This window comes from Heptranchias perlo, chromosome 15 (assembly GCF_035084215.1).
Source record: "Heptranchias perlo isolate sHepPer1 chromosome 15, sHepPer1.hap1, whole genome shotgun sequence".
Taxonomy (NCBI): domain Eukaryota; kingdom Metazoa; phylum Chordata; class Chondrichthyes; order Hexanchiformes; family Hexanchidae; genus Heptranchias; species Heptranchias perlo.
In genome coordinates, this window is record NC_090339.1 from 65,291,194 (window position 1) to 65,302,028 (window position 10,835).

Here is a 10,835-nt window from a genome sequence, read left to right on the forward strand (position 1 = left end):
CGACAGTGCAGCGCTCCCTCAGTACTGACCCTCCGACAGTGCAGCACTCCCTCAGTATTGCCCCTCCGACAGTGCATAAGAACATAAGAAATAGGAGCAGGAGTAGGCCAATCGGCCCCTCGAGCCTGCTCCGCCATTCAATAAGATCATGGCTGATCTGATCCTAATCTCAAATCTAAATTCATGTCCAATTTCCTGCCCGCTCCCCGTAACCCCTAATTCCCTTTACTTCTAGGAAACTGTCTATTTTTGTTTTAAATTTATTTAATGATGTAGCTTCCACAGCTTCCTGGGGCAGCAAATTCCACAGACCTACTACCCTCTGAGTGAAGAAGTTTCTCCTCATCTCAGTTTTGAAGGAGCAGCCCCTTATTCTAAGATTATGCCCCCTAGTTCTAGTTTCACCCATCCTTGGGAACATCCTTACCGCATCTACCCAATCAAGCCCCTTCACAATCTTATATGTTTCAATAAGATCTCCTCTCATTGTTCTGAACTCCAATGAGTAGAGTCCCAATCTACTCAACCTCTCCTCATATGTCCACCCCCTCATCCCCGGGATTAACCGAGTGAACCTTCTTTGTACTGCCTCGAGAGCAAGTATGTCTTTTCTTAAGTATGGAGACCAAAACTGTATGCCGTATTCCAGGTGCAGTCTCACCAATACCTTATATAACTGCAGCAATACCTCCCTGTTTTTATATTCTATCCCCCGAGCAATAAAAGCCAACATTCCGTTGGCCTTCTTGATCACCTGCTGCACCTGCATACTAACTTTTTGATCTTCTTGCACTAGGACCCCCAGATCCCTTTGTACTGCAGTACTTTCCAGTTTCTCGCCATTAAGATAATAACTTGCTCTCTGATATTTCCTGCCAAAGTGCATAACCTCACATTTTCCAATATTGTATTGCATCTGCCAAATCTCCGCCCACTCACCCAGCCTGTCTATATCCTCCTGTCGGTTTTTTATGTCCTCCTCACTCTCCACTTTCCCTCCCATCTTTGTATCATCTGCAAACTTTGATATGTTACACTCGGTCCCCTCCTCCAAATCGTTCATATAGATTGTAAAGAGTTGGGGACCCAGCACCGACCCCTGCGGAACACCACTGGCTACTGGTTGCCAGTCCGAGAATGAACCGTTTATCCCAACTCTCTGCTTCCTGTTAGATAACCAATCCTCCACCCATGCCAGAATATTACCCCCAATCCAGTGATTCTTTATCTTGAGCAATAATCTTTTATGTGGCACCTTGTCGAATGCCTTCTGGAAGTCTAAATACACTACGTCCACTGGTTCCCCTTTATCCACCCTGTACGTTATATCCTCAAAGAACTCAAGCAAATTTGTCAGACATGACTTCCCCTTCGTAAAGCCATGCTGACTTTGTTCTATTAAATTATGTTTATCCAAATGTTACGCTACTGTCTCCTTAATAATAGATTCCAAAATTTTACCCACCACAGATGTTAGGCTAACTGGTCTATAATTTCCAGCCTTCTGCCTACTACCCTTTTTAAATAAGGGTGTTACATCAGCAGTCTTCCAATCTGCCGGGACCTTTGCCGAGTCCAGAGAATTTTGGAAAATTATTACCAAAACATCCACAATCCCGACTGCCACTTCCCTCAAGACCCTCGGATGTAAGCCATCAGGTCCAGGGGATTTATCCGCCTTGAGTCCCATTATTTTACTGAGTACCAATTTCGTAGTGATTTTAATCGTATTTAGCTCCTCCCCCCCTAGAGCCCCCTGTTTGTCCAGTGTTGGGATATTCTTAGTGTCCTCTACCGTAAAGACTGAAACAAAATATTTGTTCAGCATTTTTGCCATCTCCATGTTTCCCACCATTAATTTCCCGGTCTCATCCTCTAAGGGACCTACATTTGCCTTAGCCACCCTTTTTCTTTCTTTGTAACTGTAGAAACTCTTGCTATCTGTTTTTATATTTTTTGCTAATTTATTTTCATAATCTATCTTCCCTTTCTTAATCAATCCTTTTGTTACTTTTTGCTGTCTTTTGAAGACTTCCCAATCTTCTATCCTCCCACTAAGTTTGGCTACCTTATATGTCCTTGTTTTTAGTCAGATACTGTCCTTAATTTCTTTACTTAGCCACGCATGGCTGTCATTTCTTTTACACCCTTTTTCCTCAGTGGAATATATATTTTTTGAAAGTTGTAAAATAACTCCTTGAATGAACACCACTGCTCATGTACCGTCTTACCCTTTAATCTATTTTCCCAGTCCACATTAATCAATTCCGCTCTCATACCATCATAGTCTCCTTTATTCAAGCTCAGTACGCTTGTTTGAGAACCAACCTACTCACCCTCTAATTGGATATGGAATGTAACCATGTTATGGTCACTCATTCCAAGGGGATCCTTAACTGGTACATTATTAATTAATCCTGGCTCATTACACAGGACCAGGTCCAAGGTTGCTTGCCCCCTTGTAGGATCAGTTACATACTGCTCAAGAAATCCATCCCTAATACACTCAATAAACTCTTCCTCAAGGCTGCCCTGCCCAATTTGATTTGTCCAGTTAACATGATAGTTAAAATCCCCCATAATTATAGCTGTTCCCTTATTACATGCCCCGACTATTTCCTGATTAATACTTCTTCCAGCAGAGTTGCAACTATTAGGAGGCCTATATACTACGCCCACTAGTGTTTTTTTCCCCTTATTATTCCTTATCTCTACCCAAACTGTTTCATTATCCTGATCCTTTGTCCCAATATCATTTCTCTGTATTACAGTGATTCCTTCCTTTATTAACATAGCCACCCCACCTCCCCTTCCTTCCTGCCTGTCCTTCCTGATTGTTAAATACCCTGGCATATTTAATTCCCAGTCGTTGTCACCCTGCAGCCATGTTTCTGTAATGGCCACAAGATCATACCCATACGTAGTTATTTGTGCCGTTAACTCGTCCATTTTGTTACGAATGCTACGTGCATTCAGATAAAGAACTTTCAAATATGTTTTGTGACACTTAGTTCCTGCTTTTTCCTTTTTTAACACTTTACCCTTCCTGACACGCTTTCCTCTGTCTCCCTGCTCAGGTTCCCAACCCCCTGCCACAGCTTTGACGCTCGGTTAATCGCCTTACGCCTTCTAGTTTTTATTTTATCTGTCGTGCCTAAAGTACACTTTCTTTCCGCTGTTCTACGCTTTTCCCTTTCACTTGTTCTTGAACAACTGCTTGTACTATTTGTATTGTAGATTTCCCCTGGGTCTTCCCCTCTCTTGCTACTCTCAACTTTATTCCCTTCTGACTCCCCGCTCAGGTTCCCATCCCCCTGCCACTCTAGTTTAAACCTTCCCAAACAGCGCTCCCTCAGTACTGACCCTCCGACAGTGCAGCGCTCCCTCAGTACTGACCCTCCGACAGTGCAGCGCTCCCTCAGTGCTGACCCTCCGACAGTGCAGCGCTCCCTCAGTACTGACCCTCCGACAGTGCAGCGCTCCCTCAGTACTGACCCTCTGACAGTGCAGCACTCCCTCAGTACTGACCCCTCCGACAGTGCAGCACTCCCTCAGTACTGACCCTCCGACAGTGCAGCGCTCCCTCAGTACTGACCCTCCGACAGTGCAGCGCTCCCTCAGTACTGACCCTCCGACAGTGCAGCGCTCCCTCAGTACTGACCCTCCGACAGTGCAGCGCTCCCTCAGTACTGACCCTCCGACAGTGCAGCGCTCCCTCAGTACTGACCCTCCGACAGTGCAGCGCATCCTCAGTACTGACCCTCCGACAGTGCAGCGCTCCCTCAGTACTGACCCTCCGACAGTGCGGCGCATCCTCAGTACTGACCCTCCGACAGTGCAGCGCTCCCTCAGTACTGACCCTCCGACAGTGCAGCGCATCCTCAGTACTGACCCTCCGACAGTGCGGCGCACCCTCAGTACTGCACTGGGAGTGTCAGTCTGGATTTTGTGCTCAAGTCTCTGGAGTGGGGCTTGAACCCATGACCTCCTGACTCCGAGGCGAGTGTGCTACCCACTGAACCACGGCTGAAAATAAATCAATAAATATATAAATAATATATTTATAACAAACGAGTTCCCTCCACTAAATCTAGTAAATGAATCGTTATTTTAAACAGGTTGATGCCTCCATTAAACTATTGTACAGAGGAATGCTGCAGGAATAGGTGGCCATTAGCACATTAATATCGCTCACTGTGGTTTCTACTCTATCACCTTAGCTTTTCTCTGAATCACTCACCTGTCACCGGCAGTTTGAAACGGTTTGTTACGATCGATGAACAAGGGTCGAATCCCAAGGGGCTGATCTTTTAGTCCTCCCGTGTTATCCTGAACATTTTAGTCATTCCTGAAATCACATGTTGGCTTTCCCAGGTTTGCAGTGGAGAAGCTCAGGGCTGTTCCTCCCTCTGTAAATATCACATTCTGTTCCTGCAGCTCGCTGCACAACAATGGAGAGGGCAGCTCACCGACTGCATCATAAAAGTTCACAAACTTTACAACATTTCCTTCTGCTACATGATCTTTGTGACCCTGCGGCTCATTATCTCATGTTAATTGTCTCCCAGTCACTTTATTATTGGCACAGCTAAAAGTCAGGGACACACCTTTAAACTGCCAGCACTTGTCTTTATATCACTTGTATATACCTGTCCTAATGTACCTGTGTGTATGTCTCTCCTAATGTCCCTGTGTATATGTCTCTCCTAATGTACCTGTGTGTATGTCTCTCCTAATGTCCCTGTGTATATGTCTCTCCTAATGTCCCTGTGTATATACCTCTCCTAATGTCCCTGTGTATATGTCTATCCTAATGTACCTGTGTATATGTCTCTCCTAATGTACCTGTGTATATGTCTCTCCTAATGTACCTGTGTATATGTCTCTCCTAATGTCCCTGTGTATATGTCTCTCCTAATGTACCTGTGTATATGTCTCTCCTAATGTCCCTGTGTCTATGTCTCTCCTAATGTACCTGTGTATATGTCTCTCCTAATGTCCCTGTGTATATGTCTCTCCTAATGTACCTGTGTATATGTCTCTCCTAATGTCCCTGTGTATATGTCTCTCCTAATGTACCTGTGTATATGTCTCTCCTAATGTACCTGTGTATATGTCTCTCCTAATGTACCTGTGTATATACCTCTCCTAATGTACCTGTGTATATGTCTCTCCTAATGTACCTGTGTATATGTCTCTCCTAATGTCCCTGTGTATATGTCTCTCCTAATGTACCTGTGTATATGTCTCTCCTAATGTACCTGTGTATATGTCTCTCCTAATGTCCCTGTGTATATGTCTCTCCTAATGTACCTGTGTATATGTCTCTCCTAATGTACCTGTGTATATGTCTCTCCTAATGTACCTGTGTATATACCTCTCCTAATGTACTTGTGTATATACCTCTCCTAATGTCCCTGTGTATATGTCTCTCCTAATGTACCTGTGTATATGTCTCTCCTAATGTACCTGTGTATATGTCTCTCCTAATGTACCTGTGTATATGTCTCTCCTAATGTCCCTGTGTATATGTCTCTCCTAATGTACCTGTGTATATACCTCTCCTAATGTACTTGTGTATATACCTCTCCTAATGTACCTGTGTATATGTCTCTCCTAATGTACCTGTGTATATGTCTCTCCTAATGTCCCTGTGTATATGTCTCTCCTAATGTCCCTGTGTATATAACTCTCCTAATGTCCCTGTGTATATGTCTCTCCTAATGTCCCTGTGTATATGTCTCTCCTAATGTACCTGTGTATATACCTCTCCTAATGTACCTGTGTATATGTCTCTCCTAATGTACCTGTGTATATGTCTCTCCTAATATACTTGTGTATATGTCTCTCCTAATGTACCTGTGTATATACCTCTCCTAATGTCCCTGTGTATATGTCTCTCCTAATGTCCCTGTGTATATGTCTCTCCTAATGTACCTGTGTATATACCTCTCCTAATGTCCCTGTGTATATGTCTCTCCTAATGTACCTGTGTATATGTCTCTCCTAATATACTTGTGTATATGTCTCTCCTAATGTACCTGTGTATATGTCTCTCCTAATGTACCTGTGTATATGTCTCTCCTAATGTACCTGTGTATATGTCTCTCCTAATGTCCCTGTGTATATGTCTCTCCTAATGTACCTGTGTATATACCTCTCCTAATGTCCCTGTGTATATGTCTCTCCTAATGTACCTGTGTATATACCTCTCCTAATGTACCTGTGTATATGTCTCTCCTAATGTACCTGTGTATATGTCTCTCCTAATATACTTGTGTATATGTCTCTCCTAATGTCCCTGTGTATATGTCTCTCCTAATGTCCCTGTGTATATGTCTCTCCTAATGTCCCTGTGTATATACCTCTCCTAATGTCCCTGTGTATATGTCTCTCCTAATGTCCCTGTGTATATACCTCTCCTAATGTACCTGTGTATATACCTCTCCTAATGTACCTGTGTATATACCTCTCCTAATGATTATGTGCCCATCTTTCCCACAACTGCATGTTTGAATCCCTCCAATCAGGTTTCCGCCCTTGCCACAGTACTGAAACGGCCCTTATCAAAGTCACAAATACCATCCCATGTGACTGTGACGATGGTAAACTATCTCTCCTCATCGTTCTCCACCTGTCTGCAGCCTTTGACACGGTTGACCACACCATCCTCCTCCATCGCCTCTCCTCCATCGTCCAGCTGAGTGGGACTGCCCTCGCCTGGCTCCATTCTTATCTATCCAGTCGTAGCCAGAGAATCTCCTGCGATGCCTTCTCTTCCCACTCCCGCACCGTTACCTCTGGAGTCCCCCAAGGATCTATCCCTGGCCCCCTCCTATTTCTCATCTACATGCTGCCCCTCGGTGACATCATCCGAAAACACAACGTCATGTTCCACATGTACGCTGACCACACCCAGCTCTACCTCACCACCACCTCCCTCGACCCCTCCACTGTCTCTTATTTGTCACATTGCTTGTCCGACATCCAGTACTGGATGAGCGAAAATTTCCTCCAAATCCAATCCGGCCAATTACCGCCCCATCAGTCTACTCTCAATCATCAGCAAAGTGATGGAAGGTGTCGTCGACAGTGTAAGATTCTCAAAATTCACAGATCCCCCAAAACTCAGAGAAAAACCCTAAGGAAAAGGACTTTGGACTCTTTTCTAACCATTTCAGGGTGATGAAATATTGGGCCTAACAGAGGGTGATTCAAGGTCAAAAACCAAGATTTGGTATTTTTAAAAAAGGCATGTTTGGGCTTGAAAAGAAAAAAAAAAGGCTGCAACAGGAGTTGGGATCAAGCTCTGTAATAGACGGTTTGAGTATTGGAATTCATCAAACTGTCTGGGGAACTGTGTGACCTCACTCAGCCCCTATCAGACATTTACATTCAGACAACAGACCCACGGAAGAGCAGTCCCCACCCAAATGACAGGACCCAGCCAAAACATGCATCAAACAAATCCAATCAGCCCACTCCATGGAAATCTCAGGCCCAGTCAGGAAACTCGAAACCTGAGCACAATGACCACAATCAAACAAGAGCTCAACAACTGATGAAACCATCCCAAAACCACTTCACACATTTCATAAACAAGTTAGTCTTAACCAGCCCACCAAAATCTTACAGTAAACCAGGTCAGACTTGGTGCGCAGATAAGGAGGCTTCAATTAGTATAATTGAAGGCTGATTTTCTCAAGAAGTTTTTTTTCAGACAGGAGTTCGACAGCTCGCGAGACAACAGTTCAACCAGGCGAGGGGGCGACAGAAAGAAATTCTACAGAGAAGGGCAGCAGCTCTAGAAGCAGGCCGACACACAAGAAGAAACCAGAGCAACAGCCCCAGTGACCATCGGACACCTCGCGGCAACAAGGGCCTTACAAAACAACCAACCGAATATTACCACCAACCAACCGGGTAATATTGGGCCACCGCGACCAAAGAAAACCAACTCAGGAGAAAACCGAAGATCCGCAAAGTTTCCACTCTACAATCTATTCCTGACTTACCCCTGGGGGAATTTCTACTCAAAAGACTCTAAATCCTATCACTTTACGAAGCAAAGTGGGTACTCACTCGATAGATCCAAGACACACCCTCCCGCATCAGCGGACTCGCGAAGACTGACCAGCTACACAGTTGATGGCCTCGACCGCGTCTGGGGTACGGCAGACACCAACCAACACATACAGCGAACCCCGAAATCACGAACCAGCTCAACTGTCAAGGATTCGTTTGGTGAGCATTATCTCTGGTCCTTTAGAGCCCAACTTAGCGAGTATAGTGGGATTGGGAGGGGTGAGGTATCTTTCTACTGTAATTTCCCTCGAGTGTACCGAAGTGTTCCCCATTTTATTAGAGTGTTAAGATTGTTGTGTTGTATTTCCTCTCTTAAATGAAGGTCAAAGTTTCTTGCACCAAAACCAGTTGTCTGCTGCACTTTGTCACAACCTCCAAATAAGTCCAAGGTCTAGAACCCAGGGAGCGGGAGCGATTCAAACCGCTCAGAAGTCAGAGGTGAAGCTAACACATACCACCACCCCTACGACAGTGCTATCAAGCGGCACTTACTCGCCAATAACCTGCTCACCGATGGTCAATTTGGGTTCCACCAGGACCACTCGGCTCCAGACCTCATTACAGCCTTGGTCCAAACATGGACAAAAGAGCTGAATTCCAGAGGTGACATGAGAGTGATTGCCCTTGACATCAAGGCAGCATTTGACCGAGTGTGGCATCAAGGCGCCCCAGTAAAATTGAAGTCAATGGGAATCAGGGGGAAAACTCTCCAGTGGCTGGAGTCATACCAAGCACAAAGGAAGATGGTAGTGGTTGTTGGAGGCCAATCATCTCAGCCCCAGGACATTGCTGCAGGAGTTCCTCAGGGCAGTGTCCTAGGCCCAACCATCTTCAGCTGCTTCATCTTTGAACTTCCCTCCATCATAAGGTCAGAAATGAGGATGTTTGCTGATGATTGCACAGTGTTCAGTTCCATTCGCAACCCCTCAAATAATGAAGCAGTCCGTGCCCGCATGCAGCAAGAACTGGACAACATCCAGACTTGGGCTGATAAGTGGCAAGTAACATTCGCACCAGACAAGTGCCAGGCAACGACCATCTCCAACAAGAGAGAGTCTAACCACCTCCCCTTGACATTCAATGGTATTACCATCGCCGAATCCCCCACCAACAACATCCTGGGGGTCACCATTGACCAGAAATTTAACTGGACCAGCCACATAAATACTGTGCCTTTTTTTTTATTCGTTCACGAGATGTGGGCGTCGCTGGCAAGGCCGGCATTTATTGCCCATCCCAAATTGCCCTTGAGAAGGTGGTGGTGAGCCGCCTTCTTGAACCGCTGCAGTCCGTGTGGTGACGGTTCTCCCACAGTGCTGTTAGGAAGGGAGTTCCAGGATTTTGACCCAGCGACAATGAAAAGCAGGTCAGAGGCTGGGTATTCTGCAGCGAGTGACTCACCTCCTGACTCCCCAAAGCCTTTCCACCATCTACAAGGCACAAGTCAGGAGTGTGATGGAATACTCTCCACTTGCTTGGATGAGTGCAGCTCCAACAACACTCAAGAAGCTCGACACCATCCAAGACAAAGCAGCCCGCTTGACTGGCACCCCATCCACCACCCTAAACATTCACTCCCTTCACCACCGGCGCACTGTGGCTGCAGTGTGTACCATCCACAGGATGCACTGCAGCAACTCGCCAAGGCTTCTTCAACAGCACCTCCCAAACCCGCGACCTCTACCACCTAGAAGGACAAGGGCAGCAGGTACATGGGAACAACATCACCTGCACGTTCCCCTCCAAGTCGCACACCATCCCGACTTGGAAATATATCGCCGTTCCTTCATCGTCGCTGGGTCAAAATCCTGGAATTCCCTTCCTAACAGCACTGTGGGAGAACCGTCACCACACGGACTGCAGCGGTTCAAGAAGGCGGCTCACCACCACCTTCTGAAGGGCAATTAGGGATGGGCAATAAATGCCGGCCTTGCCAGCGACGCCCACATCCCATGAACGAATAAAAAAAAATGTTGGGAAGTCTGAAGCCATTATCTTCGGTCCCCGCCACAACTCCGTTCCTGAGCCACCGACTCCGTCACCTCCTTGGCTCCACTGTCTGCGGCTGAACCAGAGCATTCACAACCTTGGCGTCCTATTTGACCCTGAGCTGAGCTTCCGACCACATATCCGCTCCATCACCAAGACCGCCCACTTCCAGCTCCTTAACATCACCTGTCTCCACCCCTGCCTCAGCTCATCTGCTGCTGAAACCCTCATCCGTGCCTTTATTACCTCTCGACTCGACTATTCCAATGCTCCCCTGGCCGGCCTCCCATTGTCCACCCTCCATAAACTTGAGCTCATCCAAAACTCTGCTGCCCGTGTCCTAACTGGCACCAAGTCCCATTCACCCATCACCTCCTGTGCTCGCTGACCTACATTGGCTCCCAGTCCTTCTCTTCCTTGTTTTCAAATCCCTCCATGGCCTCGCCCCTCCCTATCTCTGTAGCCTCCTCCAGCCCTACAACCCTCCGAGATCTCTGCGCTCCTCCAATTCTTGTCTAATGTGCATCCCGATTTTAATCAGGCCCTAAGCTCTGGAATTCCCTCCCGAAACCTCTCCGCCTCTCCACCCCTCTCTCCTCCTTTAAGATGGTCCATAAAACCTACCTCTTTGACAAAGTTTTTGGTCACCTGTCTTAATATCTTCTAATGTGGCTCGGTGTCAAATTTTGTTTGGTAATTGCTCCTGTGAAGCGCCTCGGGACGTTTTACTCCTGAGGCCATGAAAGGCGCTATATAAATGC